At 41.7% G+C, this 27595-nt stretch overlaps 1 long non-coding RNA gene across 1 annotated transcript; it reads left to right on the top strand.

Moving 5' to 3' along the window:
* Positions 1-3340: 3340 nt before the first annotated feature.
* On the top strand, positions 3341-7553 carry LOC123492357. The gene is made up of 5 exons (XR_006661728.1): positions 3341-3423; positions 4882-4928; positions 5529-5553; positions 5719-5757; positions 6075-7553. It is a non-coding gene; the product is annotated as an uncharacterized LOC123492357 (long non-coding RNA).
* The last annotated feature ends 20042 nt before the right edge of the window (positions 7554-27595 follow it).

Raw genomic sequence — 27595 nt, 5'->3', positions numbered from 1 at the left:
GTACACCCAAACCTTTGTTTTGAGAACGAAAGATATCTCACTTTCAAAGTCTCAGCTTAGAGAGAAGAAGCCTTGTGAGGTATTGGTCTGTCACAGGGTTTATTTCAAAATGTATTACCAGGGTGGAAGAAATCTCATAAGCGTTTATAGTTTTATTGGTTAGGGGTAAGTCAAGTCCCGTACAATGCTTTAACCTTATCTTTATCAAATGATCCATAAAGGGACCACTCTGAACATTTCTCAGAATTCTTTTTACACCACTTACGTGTGCAAGTTGTATATTATTATTATTATTTCTATTGTTACTTCATCTTTATCTCTAGAACCCATTATACTCAATATTATGTTACTTTATCTCTACTAACCCATTATACATTTGTGTTACATCACAAATTCCTCCTCTACACTGGTGTTCTATTCATACAGGGGTTTAAATATTCACTTGTGTTCTATTTAACAGCATATTCGGGAATAATACTCTCTTCTTTCATATCTACATACAGAATCCCTATATAATGTTATAAATATTTAGTTATTCACGTCCACATCGCAGAAATGACCACAGCGCATCAATGAACATTGTTACAGCCCTTACCCATCTCAGCTGTTACCCTCTCAAACTTTTCAATGGTTTCTCTTGTCAGTGCTCACTACCTGTAGATCGATGGGCGGTGGTGGACAGAACCCCTAGATAACGTTATAGATCTAAAATTCAACTCACACAGAACTGGTTGGGGTATTCATTATTTTCCCTATATACCTATACTTAGGTATTCATACCCACACCACTCCATGTGCATCTATGCACCATATGTATCTTCAACGGTTCTAGCCTCCCAGAGACAGTGGTCCCAGACCACATAGACAATTCAGAAATGCCTATAGACCGCTACTTCCTATACATATAAAACAACACTGTGTTCAATAACACCACGTGCTATTATTAGTAGTCCCAGACTACGATGAGTGGTGGTGGACGGAACCCCTAGATAACGTTATAGATGGAAAAACTCTCTCACACAGAACTGGAAAACTCAGCTCACATTCACACTGGAGCTAGTCCCCTGACAGCTCTCATTCACTCAGTACGTTATAGCTAAATTTCTATCTCTTAATATCCAATTTCAATCAGCTTATTATCCATATTTCAATCTTGTTATCCAAATTTCAATCAGCTTATCCTTTTCACGCGTGAGTTCCAAATATCTCTAACCGTTGCCCCTGCATGAGTTTTTTCATGCGTGTGATGTCAGAATTTCTCACTGTTCCAAAATGTGATTGATACGCAACAATACAGTTACCCGCGCTGCCCTCAAACCAAGGCACGCTGCCTGCTAATTATCTATAGGCCATGTCTCAACTTGTCAATTTCAAATTATTTTCTAACAACTTTTATTTTCTAACAACAGTTTGAATTGAGGTGTGTTCCGCCTCCTCGTTAATTCACATAAGAAGTAGCCCATTTCACTGTTGAGGACAATTTATGTTTGAGGCTTTCCTGAGCCGGACAAACTTCTCTCTTCAATGAGAGCCCAAGCACTTCCCTAGTGTTTCCCCAGATCAAGTATGAAGACATTGCGCATCTCTAGTCAGAACAGCCCTTGCACAAACGTTTTCCCCCAGCACATTTTCTGGCTGGTGCCCACATTGCCTTCATGGTTGCTTTCCTTACAAATTTGACTTTGGACATGTGTGCATTCCTATCAAAGTAAGTGGCTTATTTTCTGTATATCGTGTTGTCGTTTCTGCTGTAGCACACCGAATGAATGTATGGATCATAATGTATTTACTGTTTTATTCACGTTTTCAAGTACTGGTGACAAATCATGCATAGATTGTGATGTGTGTAAAATACTTTTTTGAATGTTGTACTGATTATGATGAGCTAATGCTAAGCTATATATGGCGCCATGTTTGTTAACATTATACACGTTTTTTTTATTTATATTTATTATTAGTCATTTAGCAGACGCTCTTATCCAGAGCGACTTACAGTTAGTGAGTGCATACATTTTTTCATACTGGTCCCCCGTGGGAATCGAACCCACAACCCTGGCGTTGCAAGCGCCATGCTCTACCAACTGAGCTACACGCTCAGTTGTCATGTAAGCATCTGTCAGACCAAAGACGTTATAACAAGGGATAGTTCACTCGACTGACTTATGGTGCTTTCAAGACAACTGTGAACTATGATGTCAATGATCTTCAGGTCGGAAAGTCGGAGCTCTAGAAAGAGGCCCGAGTTCCCGAGTCGGAATTCCTAGTTGGATGACCGTTCAAAACTTTTTCCCAGTCGGAGCTCGTTTTTTCCCGAGTTGCCAGTTGTCTTGAACGCACTGAAGTCGGAAGTCAGAGATTTACCAGTTCCCAGTTGTTTTGAACACGGCATCAGATTGTAATTTTGGTACCTCAGGGTTGCCAACTCAGATCCCCTTTTATTTGTATTTAGTGTATAAACTTCTCGTGTTTGCCGCCCATTTATTGATAAATCCTCCATCATAGTAATATTTCCTGCATCATATCCCCCTGCGATACCTTCCCCCCATGGATTTCAAAACCCCACACAAATGAAATTAACCCCCCCCCACACAAACCCCCCTAAAATGGTTTCATCCCTCTTTAGCTGTCACACTACGGTTAGGCTAGGCAGTAGGCTTGTATTTGGTGTGATGATCTGTGAGGTGGAAACATTTTATTTGCTTTGTGATTTGTTAAAAACGGTAAACGACTTGTCAAGTCATGCGCTCCGGTTCTTGAATACACTGTAACAAGTACATCAACAATTTGTAATATGCTGAAAAATGGCTAAACTAAGTTAATATTTTTCAGGCAATGAGCGCAGCCATCTTTTACTTTGTTTATTTGCGTCTCATAGTGAATGGCATTCTGTGTCCCGACTCCCTCCGAAGCTGCCACTTCTCCTTGTTCGGGCAGGCTCGGCATTCGTCGTCACCGGCCTTCTCTACAGCCCTCATTGTATCAATACCGCAATGTCTGCTTCATATGAGGCTTTATAAAACTTTCTTCCTATAGTTAGGCTGGACACACTACATTTTTAACAACGCTTTTTTTCGGATAAAAACTAGTTCATTGCATCCGCCGTGGAGCCCAGTTTTGTAATATTACCATATGTCCCAGCTGCATGCCGTAGTTTTGAAGTAATCACGAAAAAACAGGCCTTATTGTAAGGCATTTTTCACCCTGCCAGCTCCTATTAGTTCTATTGAGCACCGTGGCACCAACTCACCTTCCAAATGTTCTATTCCCAGCCCATTGTTCTATGTCACAATGCCTGCTTCGCTATTGTTGGCAATGAGACCTGCCCAGGTTGAACCAATTGCTGGTAGTTAAAACGTCTACAACAACAAAAAATTACTCATGGAACTCGAGGTCGTCCCATTGTTTCCTATAGGGGAAATATAGGTATGTCTGTCTATTTTGCCAAATATCTCGCAATGTTATTATTATTTTTTTTAAAAAGTCGGGCACCATTTTAATCACGACAATCTCCTCTTTCTAATTATGTAAGGCTGGGCAGCGTACTCCGTTGTCAGCGAGACCAGAAATAGTCAGAAGTTGCCATTGTTTTCCTACTTCCTCGTTATGCAGACATAAGCACAGTTGACACCATCGAGGTGTGGATGTTTACTTTCTACACAAGTTGTTATTTTTCAGTTTCGTCCTAAGAACAGATTGTAGTGGTAAAATGAAAAGGTATACATTTTTAGGTGCCATTTAGGCAAAATGGAATTCTAAGCATAATTACAGTCAAAATAGGCTCTGCGAACGTTAGATTCAATTAATTTGCTATGGGCTCGCGCTAGTGTTCCAGCTTAGCCAACGTTCTATTGCCGTTTTTCAGCCTTGGGTGAATTTTTACTCATTCTATTGTCGAGCCTACTATAGTAGTACATTTACGTCATTTAGCAGACGCTCTTATCCAGAGCGACTTACAGGAGCAATTAGGGTTAAGTGCCTTGCTCAAGGGCACCGACAGATTTTTCACCTAGTCGGGCTCAGGGATTAGAACCAGCGACCTTTCGGTTACTGGCACAACGCTCTTACCCACTAAGCTACCTGCCGCCCTAGTAGCAGTGAGTATCTATAGTATTATTGAGAACTGTATAATTATTATTATCATCTATATTACATGTATTATTATCTGAAAGAGGCTTTGGTATTAGCCTGTCTGAGGGGCTGCGCGTGTGAGATAGGGCGGGAAACCTGAGACGCTAAATCCGGTGTATTTGATACAATAGTGGCATACAAAAAGTGAGAGCAGGGTATGAGCATATATTACATATGCCGAACATGGCTAAGGGAAATGCTGGCATCCTAAATACTTTTTCTTCATTTGTTAAAATTAGTTTCATTTATTCTCCCCTGGAAAAACTAGGCTACAGCGGTGGCTACATTTCATCATCATGTCACGTATTATCACGACTGCCGCCGAGGCTGCCTCCCCTCCTTGTTCGGGCAGGCTTCGGCGTTCGTCGTCACCGGCTTACTAGCCACTGCCGCCCCCAATTACCATCATCACATTTGTCTTGTCTTGTCAATCACACACACCTGGTTCTTATCCCCTCATTAGTCTGTGTATAAGTGTTCCCTCTGCCCCCTTGTCCTTGTGGGTGAATGTTTATTGTGAGAGTAGTGTAGCTCGGTGGAGCTACTCGTAACATTTTGTTGCCAGGGTACATTTTCCCCTGTGCCTATGTATTGTTGGTTTCTACAGTGTATTGCCAGGGATGATAGTTTCCCCTGTGCCTGTTTCGGTTATGGCTATTTGAGCGCATTTGTGTGTAAAGACGGAATAAACTCTGTATTCTGTGATTACCCTCCTGCGCCTGACTCCTTCCATCACACTCATCACACCTACAGATGCCTGCCTCGTCACCAAGCGAGGAAGATATTTCTCATCAAATGCAGTGAGTATTATGGCTTTAATAGGTTTTAGCCTGGTCGAGGTGGAGGATAATGAGAACAGGGTGGTGGACAAAGTAATGTAAGCAACAAAGTGAGGTAGTTTGTGTGGGCGATCAGATTGAATGGTGCGTGCGTGTAATCAGCTATATTGTATGCAGAGACCGTGTCATGAGTGAAGCGAGGTTGTAGATATAATGGGTTATCATAAACTATGGAGCTAGATAGGATTATCTAGGTTTATGCTTTGGTGCCATCTACGGGCTGAATGTTACGTGGGTGGACCAGTTATCGCTCTCCTTCCAAAACGTGGTTACATTTGTATAAACTTCAAGTATTACTATATATACAGTATATTCCTAGGAAAAGTCAACGTAATGTAACAACTCAAATCGTGCTCTTTAGTCTAAAGTAGTCTACAGATTAGGCTAAAGGTTGTTGGCTAGGGAAAATATGATTTGATTGAAATAATCTAATCATATCTTCCCTAACCAACAACCATTTGGTAAAATGGCCAAATGATAGAAAATTATTGCGAGAATGCATTACAAATCAAGGAATAACAAAAGCTGATTATATACTTTTCTTTATCTGTTTAATTTCAGAAATGGAGCCCAGGAGTCAAACAAAGTAAACAAACACATGTTACTTTTCTATCTGTTTTTGTGTGTTTTCTTTTAAGAACATTTCTCCAATCCCCCCCTCACCCACTATGCATCATACACATCAAGTCATACATTTCAATACATTTTACAATTGTTAATTACATACTTTTCTTGTTCTGTTTTATTTCAGAAATAGAACCCAGGAGTCAAACAAAGTATTTCATTTCAGGTAAACAAACATATGTTATATCTATGTTTTTGGGAACATTCCCCAATCCCCCCCATCAAACACCTCAAGTCATACATTTCAATACATTTTACAACTATATATTTTTTAAATATCAGCATAAAGCAACAATTATATCAGTCACTATAAGCCTACTTTCCACTTAGTAGTTCTTCAGGGTGTGGTACTCGCCAAAGCAAGGCACTGCACACAAGGCTGTGTCACATGGCTCACACGTACTTGGTCAACTTCCTTTGTTTCTGTCGTCGGATAGCTTGTAGACAGACCTTGCAATGCCTCCTTGTGCTTTTTCTTTGCAGGGTGGTCTGAGGGACATTACTTGGAAAGTGGCGTCCATTGAGGCGTAGAGGATTGTCAGAGGCAGGCCGGCCCTCAGCAGACGGATGGAGTGTGGTGGTCCTCAAAGAGCTGCCGCATCAGGTTTATCCTGTACTGCTGGTACGAGATCACCTGTCCTGTGACCTGCCGGTGGACAATGTGGCCGTTGAGGAGAGCTATATCTATTAGGTGGAAAAATAGCTTATTTAAGGGACTTTCTGGCACACTCAACAAAACTGTTCTGCATGTCCACTTTGTCAACTGCTCCCATCTTCTTGTTGTACTCCAAGACAAAGTCTGGCTTCATTTTCCTCTCTCCGGTGACATAGTCCAGTTTTCCTGTGTCCGACATTTTGGAGGTGTGCACAGTGGACAGAACATGGACATCGCTTTTGTCATGCCATTTCACTGCCATTATCTCCCTGTTTGTTTGGAATTCCACCTCCCCCTTGCTCATTTTCTTTTTGAATATTGGCATCCCCTTCCTGTTGGATCTCACTGTGCCACAGGCCCCTGTGTTCTCCCTCAAAAAGGTACTGGAAAAGGGCAGGGCTACTGTACCAGTTGTCAACAAATACAGTGTGCCCCTTTCTGAGGTAAGGCTGCAGCATGGTGATCACAACTGATCCAGATATGCCAAGACCCTCAAAATGCCTTATATCTGTGGTGGCGCCGGTGTAGATGATCAGGTCCTGTACATATCCTGTCAGACAGTCACATAGAACAAAGAACTTGACTCCAAATCTGTGGCGGTTTGATGGGATGTATTGGCGGAATGCAAGCCTTCCTTTCCAAGCCATGAGAGACTCATCAATGCACAAGTCCTTGTGAGGAACAAACACTCTTCCAAATACCCTGGTGAAGCTGCCCAGGACATTCCTCATTTTGTGAAGGGGTTCGGCGAGGTTGGCAGTGGCGTTGTTCACAAAGTGGTCCAGTAGTCCCTCACAGAGCCATTCCTCACTAGCCCCATCAGCAGCACCGTGATCAGGAAGGTATACATTTCACTGATGGTGAAACCATCCCCCCCCATGCACCCGAAAACCCCCCACAAACCCCACTAAAATGGTTTTAACCAAATCTGGCAACCCTGTTCGCGCTATGGCTAAGCTAGGCAATAGGCTTGTATTTGGGTGATGATCTGTGAGGTGATAAAATTTGATTTGCTTTGTGATTGGTTAAAAACTGTAAACAACTTGTCAAGTCATGTGCTCCGGTTCTTGCATACACTGTAACAAGCTCATGCAGATTTGTAATATGCTGAAAAGTGGCCAAACTAAGTTGATATTTTCCGGGCAATGGGTGCAGCCATATTTGACTTTGTTTATTTGCATCTTATGCCACGTTCAAAACAACTGGGAACTCTGAAAAATACAAGGTAAAATCATGACATCAGTGATCTTCGGGTCATTAAGTCAGAGCTCTTGAAAGAAGCCCAGAGTTGGAATTCCGTGTTGGATGACCGTTCAAATCTATTTTTCCCAGTCAGAGCGAATTTTTTTCAGAATTCCCAGTTGTTTTGAAATCACTGAAGTCTGAGATTTCCGAGTTCCCAGTTGTTTTGAATGCGGCATTATAGTGAATGGCATTCTGGGATTTGGGAGTTTTCGTTTGTCAAACGTAAACAAACATGGCTGCCATCATAAAGAATTTAGCTGCTGTTAGCTTAGCTGACACGCATTTATTTTCTAAACAACATTACATTAGTCTCTTGTGCTCACCAGAGATGTGGTATATTGTAAACTAGTCTAGCTGTTAGGTCGCTAACTTATGTTTTAGTTTTTTTGACAGCGCAACCTGTTATTTAGACTGGTTTATGGAATGAGCTTGGCTGTGGATGTGTTCCGTGTTCGCATTTATCTTTTATAATAAAAAGGTAAAATTGAGGAATAAAGTTTAAGAACTTTATTTTCCATCAGTACAAAAAAATATTTAGATTATGTTTACACGCATTTGTTGCGTCATACGTTCTGTTGCTACTGTTCCAATCACATATTTGAGATCGTACTCTGCAGGGACCACTCAACAATGATCACAAATATGTCATCGTACGCATCAAAGGGTTAATAGTACTAATTTCAATCCATTTATTATCCATATTTCAATCAGCTTAACCTTTTCACAGGTGAGTTCCAAATATCTCTAACGGTTGCCCCAGCGTGAGTTGTTTTATGCACGTGATGTCAGAATGCACTCACTGTTCCAAAATGTGATTGTTACGCAACAGGACATTATCTATAGGCTGTTTTAACTTGTCCATTTCAAATTCTTTTTTAACAAGTTTTATTTTCTAACAATAGTTTGAATTGAGGTGTGTTCCACCTCCTCATTAATTCACGTAGAAATAGCCCATTTCAGCATTGCGGACAATTTACGTTTGAGGCTTTACTGAGCCGGACAAACTTCTCTCTTCGAGGAGAGCCCATGCACTTCACCAATGTTCCCGCAGATTAAGTAGCCTATGCAGACATTTGCGCAGTCTTGCACGAATTGGCACATTTTCTGGCAGGCGCTCGCATTGCTTTCCTTCTTGTTTTCCTTACAAATAATAACTTTGGACATGTGTGCGTTCCTATCAATGTAAGTGCCTTATTTTCTGTATATCATGTTGTCGTTTCTACTGTAGCATACAGTATGTATGTATGTATGGAGCATAATGTATTTACAGTTTTATTCACGTTTTCAAGTACTGGTGACAAAAAATGCATTCCGATTATTGCATACATTGTAATGGACACCTAGGAAGTGTGTAAAATACTTTTTTGAAGGTTGTACTGATTATAGTGAGCTAATGCTAAGCTATTTGCCAGCTATGTGTGGCGCCATGTTTGTTGACATTATACAATGCATTCTGGGTGTCACGTAAACGTCTGTCAGACCAAAGATGTTATAATGAGGTGAAGGGTAAACTTCCGGAAGTGAATGAAGGGAAGTGAATGATCGTAGAAGACACACCCCCTTCAACCTGCAAACAGATCAAACTTATCTTGTCTCCTCTTATTATCTTTGGTTGATGCAAAAAAACAAACATGGTGACGAGTTTAAACTACCCATCGTCGGATTACTTTCGATTTCTAGAAAGTGTTTTACTCAGTTATTTCGATCAATGGTGAGCTCACCCGTGATGTGATGAAATATAAATAGTAACTGCTATTAGCTAATTCATATTGTGGTTTCTGACAGCCGAGAGTTATCTAAATATGACCGCTTGTGTTACGTCAATCTTTCCTCAGTTAGCGCTAGGACTAATGTAGCCTAAATTTTTCGGTTTGGATGATTGTGTATGCTGTCGCTACCTCTGTGAATGTCTGAACATTGCATCCAAAAATAAACTGGTCACATTCAGGACTTTGTAAGGACTGTGTTTGTGCAAAATGTTTCTGTGAAAAAACAGTGTGGCTAGCTTAAATGCTGACTGTTGCGTCAATTGAAACTGGACATTCTAAATAAGCGTTCTAATCACACCGGTTTGAGCTACGCTGCATGGACCACTGTAGAATGATCACACCCGTTTGTTGGTACGTGTGAAAAGGTTAATATGTCATATCTCACAATCACACAACTTTCACATCCACATTCACTTAGTACTATTCCCAAACACACTCGGTAATCTCCCTTATTACCCCATGTGCATCTTCAACGATTTTCTTGTCGTTACTTGCTACGCACCATATGTAATTCCTATACATATTTAATAACACCACGTGTTATTGTTAGTGGCTGCAGACCACGTAGATATTTCTTATAAATGCCTACAGACAGCTGTCAGCGGGGCTTTCCATGTTACCGTTACGCCCTCGCTCTAGTCTTCTCATAAAACGAGTGAATTGCCTTCTCTCTATAAGACTATGGGTACCTTTTTATGCGTTACTCTCCTTTATTTTATTTTATTTTTTATTTATTTTTATACCGTTTCATTTAAATTGACTTACTGAAATTCAGTTGCCGTCCCTCAATTGTTTGCGGATGATGTGACTCCTCCTGGGCAGCTCACAGTAAGGGTCTGTTCTGGGCGGGTCTTGTCGTCTTTTGGTCAGACGGGAATTTCCTCACGCTTCATAAAATGCGCCACCGGCTTTCCTCGCAGAACCCCACTGGAAAGCTCCGCAGGCAGAATCAATAGTCTAGTTTGTGACGCCCAATTGTTGTGGAAATTCTTACACATGGGACAGTCGAAGTCAATCTTAAATGAATCATTGTTTATTATCAGTTAACTGGAGAGGTTCCAACAAACTTGATGCACCATAGTGAACTTCTGTCAGGAGCTCTCTCAGGGCAGTCCCTTTAGATCTCTTATATACAGACAAGTTATATTTGCATGATTTAGCGTATTCATAATAAATTAATCATTAACGTTTGCTTCATTCATGTGACCGACCAATACTGGATCATGCATGTGACAGACCAATACCTCACGAGGCTTCTTCTCTCTAAGCTGAGACCTAGAAACTGAGATATCTTTTGTTCTCAAAACAAGGGTCTGGGTGTACTGCCAAATTGCAGATAATAATAGTGAGGATTCGTTCAATCAGTCACTTGCATGAACACAGAAAACGGTTATTATAAAAGCACAAACATAGAACACAGAAATGTATACAGTGGGGAGAACAAGTATTTGATACACTGCCGATTTTGCAGGTTTTCCTACTTACAAAGCATGTAGAGGTCTGTAATTTTTATCATAGGTACACTTCAACTGTGAGAGACAGGATCTAAAACTAAAATCCAGCAAATCACATTGTATGATTTTTAAGTAATTAATTTGCATTTTGTTGCATGACATAAGTATTTGATACATCAGAAAAGCAGAACTTAATATTTGGTACAGAAACCTTTGTTTGCAATTACAGAGATCATACGTTTCCTGTAGGTCTTGACCAGGTTTGCACATAAGTATTTGATCACCTACCAACCAGTAAGAATTCCGGCTCTCACAGACCTGTTCGATTTTCTTTAAGAAGCCCTCCTGTTCTCCACTCATTACCTGTATTAACTGCACCTGTTTGAACTCGTTACCTGTATAAAAGACACCTGTCCACACACTCAATCAAACAGACTCCAACCTCTCCACAATGGCCAAGACCAGAGAGCTGTGTGAAGACATCAGGGATAAAATTGTAGACCTGCACAAGGCTGGGATGGGCTACAGGACAATAGGCAAGCAGCTTGGTGAGAAGGCAACAACTGTTGGCGCAATTATTAGAAAATGGAAGAAGTTCAAGATGACGGTCAATCACCCTCGGTCTGGGGCTCCATGCAAGATCTCACCTAGTGGGGCATCAATGATCATGAGGAAGGTGAGGGATCAGCCCAGAACTACACGGCAGGACCTGGTCAATGACCTGAAGAGAGCTGGGACCACAGTCTCAAAGAAAACCATTAGTAACACACTACGCCGTCATGGATTCAAATCCTGCAGCGCACGCAAGGTCCCCCCTGCTCAAGCCAGCGCATGTCCAGGCCCGTCTGAAGTTTGCCAATGACCATCTGGATGATCCAGAGGAGGAATGGGAGAAGGTCATGTGGTCTGATGAGACAAAAATAGAGCTTTTTGGTCTAAACTCCACTCGCCGTGTTTGGAGGAAGAAGAAGGATGAGTACAACCCCAAGAACACCATCCCAACCGTGAAGCATGGAGGTGGAAACATCATTCTTTGGGGATGCTTTTCTGCAAAGGGGACAGGACGACTGCACCGTATTGAGGGGAGGATGGATGGGGCCATGTATCGCGAGATCTTGGCCAATAACCTCCTTCCCTCAGTAAGAGCATTGAAGATGGAGTCGTGGCTGGGTCTTCCAGCATGACAACGACCCGAAACACACAGCCAGGGCAACTAAGGAGTGGCTCCGTAAGAAGCATCTCAAGGTCCTGGAGTGGCCTAGCCAGTCTCCAGACCTGAATCCAATAGAAAATATTTGGAGGGAGCTGAAAGTCCGTATTGCCCAGTGACAGCCCCGAAACCTGAAGGATCTGGAGAAGGTCTGTATGGAGGAGTGGGCCAAAATCCCTGCTGCAGTGTGTGCAAACCTGGTCAAGACCTACAGGAAACGTATGATCTCTGTAATTGCAAACAAAGGTTTCTGTACCAAATATTAAGTTCTGCTTTCCTGATGTATCAAATACTTATGTAATGCAATAAAATGCAAATGAATTACTTAAAAATCATACAATGTGATTTTCTAGATTTTAGTTTTAGATTCCGTCTCTCACAGTTGAAGTGTACCTATGATAAAAATGACAGACCTCTACATGCTTTGTAAGTAGGAAAACCTGCAAAATCGGCAGTGTATCAAATACTTGTTCTCCCCATTGTAAATAGAAAAGCACCAACATAAAATGTTCCATCACAGTGGGTAAGGAGAAGAAAAACCTGGTCGTTTTTTCTGTCCATGTTCCCAAAGGAATCGATGAAGCAGAGCTCCCTGCTGTGGCTGGTCTGATAGACATGCTTCAATAGTGCGGAGCAGATAGCCACGAGAGGGATCCTCCAGAAGATTTCTCAATCTTGGTGCAGATCTCGCTGCACTTAAGATTATACTCTTCAACCTGCCTCTCTAGGGCTGAGAGCATCTCAGGCCCATTCTGTTCCCCATACTTGTGCCTGAACACTTTGTGGTACAGTCTGTGCAAAAGTAGCACAATGATGTGTCCACAATTTCCAACACCTGTTTACTACTAATACTGCAACACTTACCACGATACAAAAGGAAATGATCATAATCATCATAACACAAGACTGTCCTGAATTCTAAAAAGATAACCCAGTTTCTCAGGCACCTTCCTTAAAAAATATGAACTTACCGGTAACAGAACTGGAGGTCTGGACAGAAGGATCTGTTTGCTGAGGTGAAGATGTAGTCCTCTCCGTACTCCATCTGTAGATGAGTGAGAGTGCACAATTTCAAAGAGCTGGATCAGCGTCTCTATGGCTTTGGCACCCACATCCCTGTGCCCGAGGGCGTCTGCCACAAACATGTTGTGGTTGTGTACATTGTACACACACACAACGGGCAAATATTCCGGAAGATGAGGGTCTTTGCTCCTAGGACCAACCACACACACAAAACAATTCAAATTGAGTCAGAAAACAAAGTGGATAACTGGATTGACAAACAAGCTTATTAGACATGTGAATCTCTGACCCACCTGCTCAATCTTCCAGTCTTGTCGGCACATGTCAGCAGGGTACAGGTCATCTTTTCCTCGCAGCAGGTGTTCTTGGACAGTCTTCTGTCATTGGCTGTTTGGAACCTGACGGCCACATTGTGTTGACACCTACAATGCGCCTGAACAAAATATATGGAGTTTATTCTTCTCATTTCTACAAAACAGCAAAACTATTTACTGGGATAGGGTAGGAGACCATAAATAGCAAGAGACTAAACAAACAATACATGCGTGTGTGTGAGAGAGCAAGCATGAGAGCAAGAGAGAGCGTGAGAGAGAGACTAACTAATCGTGGACGCATGACTTATTCTTTGATACATTCAGGTTAACTTGCTCATATCAAGCAACCATTTGTGGAAAGGTAAAAATAACAATTAGGGGGCTCATTTTTTGAATGATCGGACAGTGAAACTAAAATAGATTGGTAGCTAGCTGGTGAGGCTTTCATTTATTTCCCAATTAAATTGGTGATCAAGCTGAAGCTGGGTTTCCCAAGTCATTCAGTTGGTGCTTGTGCCGCATTCAAGACAACTGGGAACTCTGAAAAAAACAAGGTAAAATCATGACATCAGTGACCTTCAGGTCGGAACGTCGGAGCTCTAAAAAGATGCCTGAGTTTCCGACTTGGAATTCCAAGTTGGATGACCATTCAAAACTATTTTTCCCAGTCTGAGATCTTTTTTTCCCCAGTCAGAAGTCAGAAGTCTGAGATTTCCGAGTTACAGTTGTTTTAAACGCAGCATAACAATACAGATGGCTCTGTAGAGCATCTGTATGATGTCACGTACTCAAAAAGGCTCTACCAATCCTATAGAGACTCATGAATATTCATAAAATTGCCCCCCCCCTTCCTACATAAATATGTTGAAATGACAATATCACTGGAGTCATTGCAATTTGTTCCACTTGTGCAGCCTACCTGGATCTGATGCACTCATCCTCGTGCCTTATTGCTTAAATACAGCCTATTCTGGTGTAAAGTGGTGCGATGAACACAATATTAAGAGGTGAGAAATACATGTTATACTCACAGAAAGCTTTGACTATACTCTCTGTAATTGGAACAGTAGTAGTTGCTTTGAAAACTGTATTTTTGCTGCAATTGCATTTTGAGCAACGGTCATATGCTTGTGCTTCTCGGAATGCATCTCTCCCTCCTCCCTGCATACAGTGGGGAGAGGGAGTGAGAGTGGCTTTATGGAGCCAGATAGTTGCCAAAATGTTGAAGGTATGTATTGTTAGGATCGTAAGAAAATCCATACGTAAATTGTTAGGATCATAAGAAAAGCCATGCGTGAAACATGAAACGTAAACGTGAAATTTCATCTGTGAACATACAAACACCATGTTACGATTACGGACTAACATTTTAGGCTTGAACAAATCTGGTGTTGCAATTCTAACATACAATAATACCTTTCAGAGTTTTGGCAGTTTCATCTCAAAACAACAAAAAACGTACACCAAACGGCCTGTGAGGAGTGCTACACGAACAAGCATAACATAGTATTAAAAAAACGGAAGTTAGGGAAACCGTAAAGAGGTATCCTGCATGTTTTCAAGTCTCTATTCTGTATTACTCCTCAGTTGAGTTTACTTCCCATTTAGGTAGCTAATGTAATGGATTTGTTTGCCACCGCAAGTCTAGATAGCACTAACTGTATTATGCCTACAACAGTGAAGTTTCAGTCCGCTAGGTGTATGTACAGCATGGGCATATCTCTGGGTGACGTGGACATCCCCATGCATGCACCTTATCAACATATGACTAATTCAATATTGCACCATCCCATTCTCTGGGCTCTGTCTGCAATCATAACCAGTAGTATATACCAGGAATAATGAAACAGAATAATAATAGATGTTTGGTGAATCTATGAATTATGTATGACCACTGGAGTCTTTGCCACACAAAATATTTTTTTATTGAATATTTTGACATTTATTTCATTACTTAAAATCTTGCCAAAACATATTCTGTAGGAGGGGTTAATATGAATTTAACATAATTTCCAAGATTTAGATGAATCGGGTCATGAAGATCAAGGGAGAGGTTAAACGTAGGCTAAGTCTGGCATAAGCTTATTCCCACACTTTACAAAAACTCAGTGGTCTTAGGTTGTCTCCGTATAGGCTATTCCCTCCATCGCGACACTGCTGCCCAGTTGAAGAGCTTGTGATCTCCATGCAGCACCACAGTACAAATGTGCCTTCGGAAAAGCACCCCTCAGCCTCATAAGATGCCCTTCTGTAGGCATGTAGCCATAGGCCTACATTAGGGTATAATGACTCTATTTGCCTACTAGCCAAATAAAGTGCAGAGCATGCATGATGCCTGCAACTCATCATTCCAACATATTTGAACATTAATTTATCCTTCATTCAGTTCAGTCAGTGAGTATGTCATCCATTCTGTCATTTGTTTGAGTTGCAATAGGAACTAAATCAAAGAGAATAGATTAGTCTTTTCCATTTGTTTATTGAAATCCATGTGTATTCAAAAATATCTAAATTCTCCAAAGTTCTTTAGCCTATCACTTTAATAAATAAAAAATATTAGGCCTGTCCAAATAAAAAAAATAGGCCTTCAACTTGTAGGCATTGAAATTTAAGCTATCATTTTGGGTACTGGTGTCTTGCAGAATAATTGTTTTAATAATTTGTGTTTTATAACTGCTTTTATTATAGGCCACCCCTTAAAAAGAGACCCTAGCTCAAAGGCCTCTAAATAAATGATAAACAAAATAGTTGAAGAAGCACATGCAGTGGCTGATAGGGAAAACAGATCTGGCAATAAGAATAGGCTATAGATAGTCTTGACCATTTGAGACCCCTTGGATATTTCGCTCAGGACAGGTTAATCAATATTTTGTTTTGTCTCATTTATTTATATGGATATAGCCTCTATGTGATGGGGTTGTGTAACGCAAATGGCTATAACAAGCCTACATACAGAGTGGAATTCGCAAATACAACAGTCAAAATGCCTAATATAAGGCGTACAGTCCATGCTCCCAAATACTGGAAAAAGTGTGATTCATTAGGTTACATGACTTTGCAAATGCCACATTCCTGACAAATGTTTGTACGTATAAAAAAGGATCTGTAACCGAGAAAAGGGAGACGTAAAGTAAGAATTTAAGGTGTAAATGTTCATTCATAGTCGTAACATCGTGTTTTTACGTTTACAGATCTAATTTAACGGTTACGTTTCATGTTTCACACATGGCTTTTCTTACGATCCTAACAATTTACGTGTGGATTTTCTTACGATCCTAACGATATGTACGTTCAACCATTTGGCAGGTATCTGGCTCCATATGGCTTGCTCACACAGCAGTCGACAGCAAAACAGGGACAGGCAGATACTGTACTTCATAGCAGAAATCAACATAATACATAGACTATTGTGGGTAAAGTCACTGGGGAAGCCAAGCCAGAAAACAAAGTAATATTGCAACCTACAGTACCAGTCAAAAGTTTGGACACACCTACTCATTCAAGGGTTTTTCTTTATTTTTACTATTTTCTACATTGTAGAATAATAGTGAAGACATCAAAACTATGAAATAACACATATGGAATCATGTAGTAACCAAAAAAGTGTTAAACAAATCAAAATATATTTGAGATTTGAGATTCTTCAAATAGACACCCTTTGCCTTGATGACAGCTTTGCACACTCTTGGCATTCTCTCAATCAGCTTCACCTGGAATGCTATTCCAACAGTCTTGAAGGAGTTCCCACATATGCTAAACACTTGTTGGCTGCTTTTCCTTCATTCTCTGACTCATCCCAAACCATCTCAATTGGGTTGAGGTCGGGATTGTGGAGGCCAGGTCATCTGATGCAGCACTCCATCACTCTCCTTCTTGGTAAAATAGCCCTTACACAGCCTAGAGATGTGTTGGGTCATTGTCCTGTTGAAAAACAAATGATAGTGGGACTAAGCCCAAACCAGATGGGATGGCGTATTGCTGCAGAATGCTGTGGTAGCCATGCTGGTTAAGTGTGCCTTGAATTCTAAATAAATCACAGACAGTGTCACCAGCAAAGCACCCCCACACCATAACACCTCCTCCTCCTCCATGCTTTACGGTGGGAACTACACATGCGGAGATCATCCGTTTCACCCACACCGCGTCTCACAAAGACACGGCGGTTGGAACCAGAAATCTCATATTTGGACTCCAGACCAAAGGACACATTTCCACCGGTCTAATGTCCATTGCTCGTGTTTCTTGTCCAAAGAGGTCTCTTCTTCTTATTGGTGTCCTTTAGTAGTGGTTTCTTTGCAGCAATTCGACCATGGCCTGATTCACACAGTCCCCTCTGAACAGTTGATGTTGAGATGTGTCTGTGACTTGAACTCTGTGAAGCTTTTATTCGGGCTGCAATTTCTGAGGCTGGTAACTCTAATGAACTTATCCTCTGCAGCAGAGGTAACTCTGGGTCTTCCATTCCTGTGGTGGCCCTCATGAGAGCCAGTTTCATCATAGCGCTTGATGGTTTTTGCGACTGCACTTGAAGAAACTTTCAAAGTTCTTGAAATGTTCCGTATTGACTAACCTTCATGTCTTAAAGTAATGATGGACTGTTGTTTCTCTTTGCTTATTTGAGCTGTTCTTGCCATAATATGGACTTGGTCTTTTACCAAATAGGGCTATCTTCTGTATACCCCCCTATCTTGTCACAACACAACTGATTGGCTCAAAAAGAAGGAAATAAATTCCACAAATCAACTATTAACAAGGCACACCTGTTAATTGAAATGCATTCCAGGTGATTACCTCAAAACTGTCATCAATGCAAAGGGTGGCTACTTTGAATAATTTGTTTAACACTTTTTTGGTCACGACATGATTCCATATGTGTTATTTCATAGTGTTGATGTCTTCACTATTATTCTACAATGTAGAATATAGTAAAAAATTAAGAAAAACCCTTGAATGAGTAGGTGTGTCCAAACTTTTTATTAGTACTGTATGTGTTGTGATAATAGCATTGTTTGCTCTATAACCTGTTAGTTCATATGCCTTGCGACCTTGATATATAGGCCTAAGGCCTAGGCAATAATAAGACACAGTGGCAGAATAAATTCAACCACACCTTTGTTTCATCACAAAACCGGAGAGCAACCTCTGGTGAAGTCCACAAATCATATTGCATGTAACAAACAGTTACATGACCTACAACATGGTCAAGCAAATTAATGTTTCCGACATTTTCAGACTACTGAACAACTATTGAATTGTGTGTGTGTGTGTGTGTGTGTGTGTGTGTGTGTGTGTGTGTGTGTGTGTGTGTGTGTGTGTGTGTGTGTGTGTGTGTGTGTGTGTTTTGTATGTGTGTTATGTATGTGTGTGTGCATACCTGCGTTCATGCAAGTAGAAAAAACATGTTGACTCACCCTACTTGTAGAGAAATGCCAATGCCATCCGCCTCTCTTTCATGTTGACGAAACAGTCTATGACTGTCATACAGTACACGCTTTTAGTTTTGTTGTCCTAGGCTACCTGGCTAAAATGCTTGCTCGCTAGACTAACTTCATTTCATGGGCAATGTTAGCTAGTTAACTTTAGCCTTCTCCATCAAGCTACATATTGCATTTATATCCTCTCAGTCCAGGGGCACAATGTATGAATGTATGGTTGGGCCAGGGTCCATGTACTTTTTGGCCAATTCATATTTCCTATTACTTGACAAGATTTTAAAAAACGAGTAAAGGGTCATTCCTCGTTTATTTGATTTGAATCTGAAATCAAACAACACATACACGATTTTGTTTTTTGTTTTTATTGTCTAAAGGAAATATAAAATAATAAGAAACAGAATAATGAGTTGATTATTCAAATGTTGTGTTTTTAATTATAGGTTCTGGTTCAACCCATGCACCATAGTCGTGGCTTCTTGACAACACAGAAAATGATAAATGTTTTAGATCTGCATATGAAATCGAATAAAAGTTTTTTTTTATATATAAAATGTTATTCCATTGATTTGATGATTGACAGTCACCGTAGTGGGTCATGTGACCAGTCCTGAGTCCAAATTGGCCTAGGTCAGTTAAGACAGTCACTTCCACAACTTTTGAAATAAGCACTAACCTGTAGCCTACATAATTATGGATATATTCAATAACATGCCACGGATCACCACAAGCTTCAGTTCCAACAAGCTTAGACAACATAACCACATGGGTCCGCTGAAATTCGCGCGTCGTGACCAATGATCTATACGACGTGTCAAACTCATTCCATGGAGGGCTGAGTGTCTGCGGGTTTTCGCTCCACCCCTGTACTTGATTACTTAATTAAGATCACTAATTAGTAAGGAACTCCCCTCCCCTGGTTGTCTAGGCCTTAATTGAAAGGAAAAAACAAAAAACCGAAGACGCTAGGCCCTCCGTGGAATGAGTTTGACACCCCTGATCAATACAGTGGTCATGACCCACGGAGAACAGTTTTTAGTTTAGCCTATGTCAGGATCTGGCCATTTGTGATGAGCCTATACGCTACATCAATAATAAGGTATGATATAAAAACTGAGCTCTGCCCATGCATATGACACGCCCTTTGAAACTCTCATGCGCAACCGTGCGTAAAGACCAGGGACCGGTTTCCCAAAAGCAGGGATCCTATGGTTCTAACGATGAACTTAGCCTTAAAATGCTTTTGGGAAACCGGGCCCTGTGCCTCGTTTCCCAGAGCCTTCGTAGCGTTAAGATCATCGTTAGAACCATCTTACGATGGATCATTAGTATAGCCGAGGTGTTTCCCAGAGCCTTCGTTAGTAACGTGGTTCTTAAAAACCTTTGCACATCTACAAGTGATCCAGACCACTCGTAGAGCAGCCAAAGTGCATCATTGGACTTATTTAATGCCCTACCTCACAAGATATAATTCTAAAACAATGTATAAATGTTTGTGTGAATGGGCATGATCATACGATGATAAGTGTTTCATTTGGGTAATGTATAGGATCTAATGTAATATTTGAAATATGTATTTGTAACTATTTGTCAAGCTTAGTTTAACCCAAGCTGAATCTTATCCGGTACAAATTGGAAACACCTGGAACACTATAAATGCCAAGGCATTGTCAGACGTCAGCAGAACAACAACACTACAGCATATGGCTGCTGTTAACATATAGACTAATATGTTATAAATTGTGTTCTTACACTGGTACAGTTATGCCCTATGAGAGATGTACAACTGCGCATGTGCGAAAATAAAGAGAGGGCATTTTCCCGCGTTCTGGTTGAAACACCAACGATGAACATGTGTGTTTATTCCTCCGTTAAGTAAGCCGGTATTCCTGTCCTGAAGATGACAGCACCAACAGGTTATGGGCCCAGGAGGGAACATGGAAGCCGATGGAATAGATTATGTTTCGACGGAGATGAAAAAAACTACGAGTTATGGGAGACGAAGTTTTTGGGACACTTGCGTTTGCTAGGGCTAAAGGCCACCATATTGAGCGTGGATGAAGATGAAGAAGACGGAGAGAAAAATGAAGAAGCCTACGCCGAATTGATACAGGTTTTGGATGATAAAAGTCTTTCCCTGATAATGAGAGAAGCAGCAGATGATGGGAGAAAAGCGTTGAAGATATTGAGGGAACATTATGCAGGTAAAGGGAAGCCACGTGTGATTAGCCTCTACACTGAGCTAACTTCTCTTCAGAAAGCCAGTGACGAAAGTGTTACGGATTATATCATTCGTGCTGAGACGGCTATTACAGCACTGAGGAATGCTGAAGAGACTTTAAGTGACGGGCTCTTGATTGCAATGATTCTGAAAGGTTTGCCCGAATCATTTAAGCCGTTTGCCATCCACATAACGCAGAGTGACGAGCCGACAACTTACGGCAAGTTCAAAACCAAGTTGAGGAGCTATGAAAGCACCGAGAAGTTTAGCGCCATTTCCACTGACGACAACGTGATGAAGGCAAGTAACATTAAAGTTAGCTGGCCAAGAGGAAGAGATAAAGGGACCGAGATAACCTGCTTCAACTGTGGCCAGAAAGGGCACAAGGCCCGGGAATGTACTGTTACTGGAGAGCACAGAGAACGGAGACAGTGGTGTAGTTTTTGCAAGCGCTCCACTCATACTGACGCAAATTGCAGACGAAAAAGAAGAGACAATGTGAAACAAGCAACAGATGCTGAAGGCCACACATTTGCATTCAAAATAAGTGACTGTCAGGTTCGTGGACTGAAACATAAAGGGCTGATGGTTGATACGGGAGCAACGTCACATATAGTCACGGACATCGGGAAGTTTAAGGAGTTTGACGAGACTTTCAAACCGGAAAAACATTCCGTGGAGCTGGCTGACGGAACAAGAACGAATGGTGTCGCGGAGAGGAGAGGTGCAGCGGAGGTTTACCTGAGAGACAACACGGGTCGTCGGGTGAAAACAACGCTGACGAAGGCGCTGTACGTGCCGTCGTTTCCACAGGACATTTTCTCTGTTAAAGCAGCGACAGCCAACGGAGCTTCAGTCAACTTTCGACAGGGGTGTAACAAGCACATCCACAAGAACGGTACCACTTTTGACATCGAGGAGTAAGATAGACTTTACTATCTTAACACTGTAAGTGATGAAAATGATGATGGATGTCATGGGTACTATGATATTCACACATGGCACAAAATTATTGGCCACTGTAATTTTGAGGATGTGTCAAAGTTAGAAAATGTGACAGAGGGAATGAAAATCACAGGTAAGATTGACAAATCTACCCTCAACTGTGAAATCTGCACACAGGGAAAATTTGTTCAGAGCAGAAACAGAGAGCCTGATGAAAAGGCAAAAGCAGCTCTTGAGCTTGTGCACACTGATTTGGCTGGCCCTATTGAGCCAGAGGCGAAAGATGGGTTCAGATATACTCTAGCATTTACGGATGATTATTCAGGGAAAGTTTTTGTGTATTTCCTAAAAGCAAAAAGTGATACTGTAAAAGCTACTGAGAAGTTTATTGCTGATGTGGCCCCTTATGGAAAAATAAAGTGTGTCAGGTCAGATAATGGCACAGAGTACACAGCCAAAGAGTTCCAGTCACTGCTCAGTAAGAATGCCATAAGACATGAAACTTCAGCCCCTTACTCACCCCATCAAAATGGGACTGCTGAGAGAAATTGGAGAACACTGTTTGAAATGGCAAGATGCATGCTACTTGAGAGCAACCTACCAAAGAAATTGTGGACATATGCTGTAATGACTGCTGCAGTAATTCGCAATAGGTGTTACAATAAGTGTGTAGGACAGACTCCACGCTACATGTTTACTGGGAGAAAGCCTGATCTTTCAAAGATGAAAGAATTTGGATCTGTTTGCTATGCATACAGACAGAACAAGAAAAAGTTGGACTCAATATGTGAAAAGGGTATTTTTGTTGGGTATGATAAAAATAGTCCAGCATACCTAGTCTACTACCCAGACACTGGAAAAGTTCTTAAAAACAGATTAGTCAAGTTCGTTACAAAAGGTGTAGTCGAACGCCAAACTCAGACAGATTTGGAAATGAGTGATGATCTTCATGGGGAGAGATTTCAATCCCCCATGCCAAAAGCCAAGATGGCAGATCAAAATTCCGAAGAGACACAAGATGTGCAAATCGAGACTTCAGATAGTCAGAGTCCACGCTATCCAGACAGAGAGAGGAAGAAGCCCCAGTACTTAAAAGACTATGAGTGTAAAGTGAAGTGTGATGACTTTCCCCCTTCTGATAACCAGGTGGCGAATCGCATCTCTGCATGTCTGGCAGACATATCAGTATGGATGACGGATCACCACCTCAAGCTGAACCCTGGCAAGACGGAGCTGCTCTTCCTCCCGGGGAAGGACTGCCCGTTCCATGATCTCGCCATCACGGTTGACAACTCCGTTGTGTCCTCCTCCCAGAGTGCGAAGAGCCTTGGCGTGACCCCTGGACAACACCCCTGTCGTTCTCCGCTAACATCAAGGCGGTGACCCGATCCTGCAGGTTCATGCTCTACAACATTCGGAGAGTACGACCCTGCCTTACACAGGAAGCGGCACAGGTCCTAATCCAGGCACTTGTCATCTTCCGTCTGGATTACTGCAACTCGCTGTTGGCTGGGCTCCCTGCCTGTGCCATTAAACCCCTACAACTCATCCAGAATGCCGCAGCCCGTCTGGTGTTCAACCTTCCCAAGTTCTCCCACGTCACCCCCCTCCTCCGCACACTCCACTGGCTTCCAGTTGAAGCTCGCATCCGTTACAAGACCATGGTGCTTGCCTATGGAGCAGTGAGGGGAACGGCACCTCCGTACCTTCAGGCTCTGATCAGTCCCTACACCCAAACGAGGGCATTGCGTTCATCCACCTCTGGCCTGCTAGCTCCCCTTCCTCTGCGGAAGCATAGTTCCCGCTCAGCCCAGTCAAAACTGTTCGCTGCTCTGGCACCCCAATGGTGGAACAAGCTCCCTCACGACGCCAGGACAGCGGAGTCACTCACCACCTTCCGGAGACATTTGAAACCCCACCTCTTTAAGGAATACCTGGGATAGGATAAAGTAATCCCCCCCCCCCCCAAAAACAAAAAAATAAAAATAAAAATTTTTTTGGGGAAAGTGGTTATCCCACTGGATATAGGGTGAATGCACCAATTTGTAAGTCGCTCTGGATAAGAGCGTCTGCTAAATGACGTAAATGTGCCCTTGAGCAAGGCACTTAACCCTAATTGCTCCTGTAAGTCGCTCTGGATAAGAGCGTCTGCTAAATGACTAAAATGTAAAATGTAAATGTAATGACCAGATACCACCTAGTGTTGACTACTGCTACAGAGTAATGTGCAATGCACCACAAACCTTCAAAGAAGCAATGATTTCACCAAAATCAGAGATTTGGGCTACTGCTATGAAGGAGGAGATGGATTCCCTTAGGGAAAATGATACATTCACATTGACCACACTGCCAGAGGGTAAAAATGCAGTGGGGGGCAGGTGGGTCTATGCGGTCAAAAACAATTCAGATGAGACTGAGACATACAAGGCAAGATATGTTGCAAAAGGGATATAGTCAAGTGGCAGGAATAGACTATAAGGAGACTTTTTCTCCAACTGCAAATATGACATCAGTACGTTGTTTGATGCAGCTAGCAGCTCAGTATGACTTAGAGTTACATCAGATGGATGTCAAAACAGCATATCTACATGCTCCTATTGACTGTGAAGTGTACATGGAGCAACCAGAGGGTTTTGAAGTCAGGTCAGATACAGGTGAGCAACTAGTCTGCAAACTGAACAAGTCACTGTACGGCCTGAAACAGTCAGGAAGGAACTGGAACAAAAATGTTGCATGATCACCTTAGTGAAAATGGTTTTACACAGAACCCAGCTGATCACTGTGTTTACAACAAAACAAACTGCAACAGAAAGGATCATTTTGATAATTTGGGTCGATGATCTAATTATCGCTGCTAGTGATAGTGACTCACTCACAAGTGTAAAAGAAATGTTAAGTGAAAAATTTAAGATGAAAGATCTTGGGAGGCTTAGACATTTCCTAGGCATTGATTTTACACAAAGTGAAGGGAAAATAAAGATGAGCCAAACAAGGTACATAACCAAGATACTGGAAAGGTTTGGTATGTCAGACTGTAAAACAAGGTCAACACCATGTGAACAAAAAAACAAACTTTGATGGTGATGGTGAACCTATTGATTCAAAAAGGTATCGTGAAGTGATAGGCAGCTTGATATATGTTATGACATGTACAAGACCGGATATCAGTTGGATTGTCAGCAAGCTGTCACAATACCTATCAGAACCAAAAGAGCAACACTGGATAACAGCTAAACATGTGTTGAGGTACTTGAAGGGGACAATGAATCAGGAGTTGTGTTACAAAAAGGGGGTGGAAAAACTCAACCTCGTAGCATATAGTGATGCTGATTGGGCAGCAGATCAAAGTGACAGACGAAGCATAACAGGGTATTGTTTTAGTTTAACTAAATGTGGACCTATTATTTCATGGAGGTCTAAGAAGCAGCCAACAGTAGCTCTATCTACATGTGAAGCAGAGTACATGGCACTGGCTGCTACTACACAAGAAAGTTTGTACCTTGTACAGTTATTGGGCCAGATGGATAGTGAGTGCCAATATGCACCAGTAACAATCTTTGAAGATAACCAAGGTGCAATTGCTCTGTCAAAGAACCCAGTATGTCGTCAGAGATGTAAACATGTTGACATCAGATATCATTTCATTCGATCTGCGCTCAGTGATGGCAAAATAAGTATTGAATATTGTCCAACGGCAGACATGGTTGCAGATGTTTTGACTAAACCTGTAACGAAGTTCAAAAATGAAAAATTATTGGGTTATATGTTTGGAATGTAAACTGACATTTGTGAGATGTATAACTGTAAGCTAAATGTGTTGATAGTTAGGTTGAATACGACTTGTACAGTATAAGAGCAAGTGGGGGTGTTAACATATAGACTAACATGTTATAAATTGTGTTCTTACACTGGTACAGTTATGCCCTATGAGAGATGTACAACTGCGCATGTGCGAAAATAAAGAGAGGGCATTTTCCCGCGTTCTGGTTGAAACACCAACGATGAACATGTGTGTTTATTCCTCCGTTAAGTAAGCCGGTATTCCTGTCCTGAAGATGACAACACCAACAGCTGCTATTCAGAGGATTTTTGCTCTCCAACATAACTGGCGGCGCCGACCACGCAGTCAGTTGGTGTATATAAATGCGCATATTCGCCACAACCTGAGCCAGTTGCAGACTCACAATGATGGGGCTATCCTTCAGAAATACTCCAGGGTCCCACAAGAGGAGACACTAAGGCTGATACTCCACCTTGTCTCCCTCAATCAGCCGACCAACCCGCTGCAACTCGCTGAGTGCTGAGGTGCAGCCTCTAACAGCCTTGCACTTTTACTTGCACTTTTATTATTACGTTTATTTGACAGGGTCAATGCACAACAAAAACATAGGCTACATGCTGACCGCACGCGCGCAAAAAAAAAAAAAGATCAGGGCCCGGTTTCCCAAAAGCATCTTAAGGTTAAGTTCATCGAATCTTTGTAGTAGCATAATTAAATCTCCGAGCCGTTTCTCCAAATCATCGTTTAACGTTGCTCTTGAAAGCGCTCTTTATCTAACGCCTGCCTCAGACCACTCATAGAACAGCTAACATGCTGAGTAGACCGCAAGAGCACAAGTTGATTTTTTTCCTCCCACAACAGACACAATCAGGACATGCAGGTTGAAATATCAAAACGAACTCTGAACCAACTATATTAACTTGGGGACAGGTCCAAAAGCATTAAACATGTATGGCAATTTAGCTAGCTAGCTAATTTGTCCTGGGGATATAAACATTGGGTTGTTATTTTACCTGAAATGCACAAGGTCCTCTACTCCAACAATTAATCCACAGATAAAACGGTAAAGAAAGTTCAGGCTTCTTCTTCTTCTTTGGACTTTAAATGTTGGTTGGCAACCAACTTTAGGATGTATTACCACCACCGACTGGAGTGTGGACCTCAGTTCATCTTTCAATCACCCATGTGGGTATATGCTCCTAAAAACCAATGAGGAGTTGGGAGAGGCAGGACTTGCAGTGAGTTGAGCATCACAAATATAACCAAGTTCTATTTTAGCGCCTAGCCACGCATACGCGCGTGAGCAGTGTGGGTGCAATGATTGAATCACATGTATGTGTACATTTATTTTGCAACGCACGTGACGCGTCCGGTCTGGTCACCATGTAAGTGCGTCGTTAAATGCTTTTTTTGCCCTCCTGCGTCACTTTATACACAGAAGATCTCAGTTAAACATACATAATGTCGCAACTGGGAAACGAGGCCCTGATCCATCGGCCTCCCCTGGACTGTGTCACCTTCAGTGTTCTCTAGACAGACAGTCCCGGGAAAAGTGCCTCACACTTCCAAAACCAAATTTGCAATGAGGTAGGCTAGGCTATGGTTTACAATGTTTATGTGTCCAATTATAGGCCCTAAATCAAAGTCGTTTTTCAGTCCAGCCTCCATTGGGCCAGATGCATAATTTTCGATAGGCCTATGGATTTACATTTACATTTTAGTCATTTAGCAGACGCTCTTATCCAGAGCGACTTACAGTTAGTGAGTGCATACATTTTACATAATATGGATACATTACCATTTTACCGACACCACTGATATAGAGACCGAAAACCTGCATAAACCCCGTCCTTAATCATTAATTTCACTAAATGCATAGGCTACACTTTTGGCCTATTCATTAGTAGCTTTTTCGTATCGTAGGCTAATTTTCCAGTCAAAGTAGCCTATATTTC

This window comes from Coregonus clupeaformis, chromosome 1 (assembly GCF_020615455.1).
Source record: "Coregonus clupeaformis isolate EN_2021a chromosome 1, ASM2061545v1, whole genome shotgun sequence".
In the NCBI taxonomy this organism is placed as follows: Eukaryota; Metazoa; Chordata; class Actinopteri; order Salmoniformes; family Salmonidae; genus Coregonus; species Coregonus clupeaformis.
This window is presented reverse-complemented; position numbering and strand designations above follow the sequence as displayed.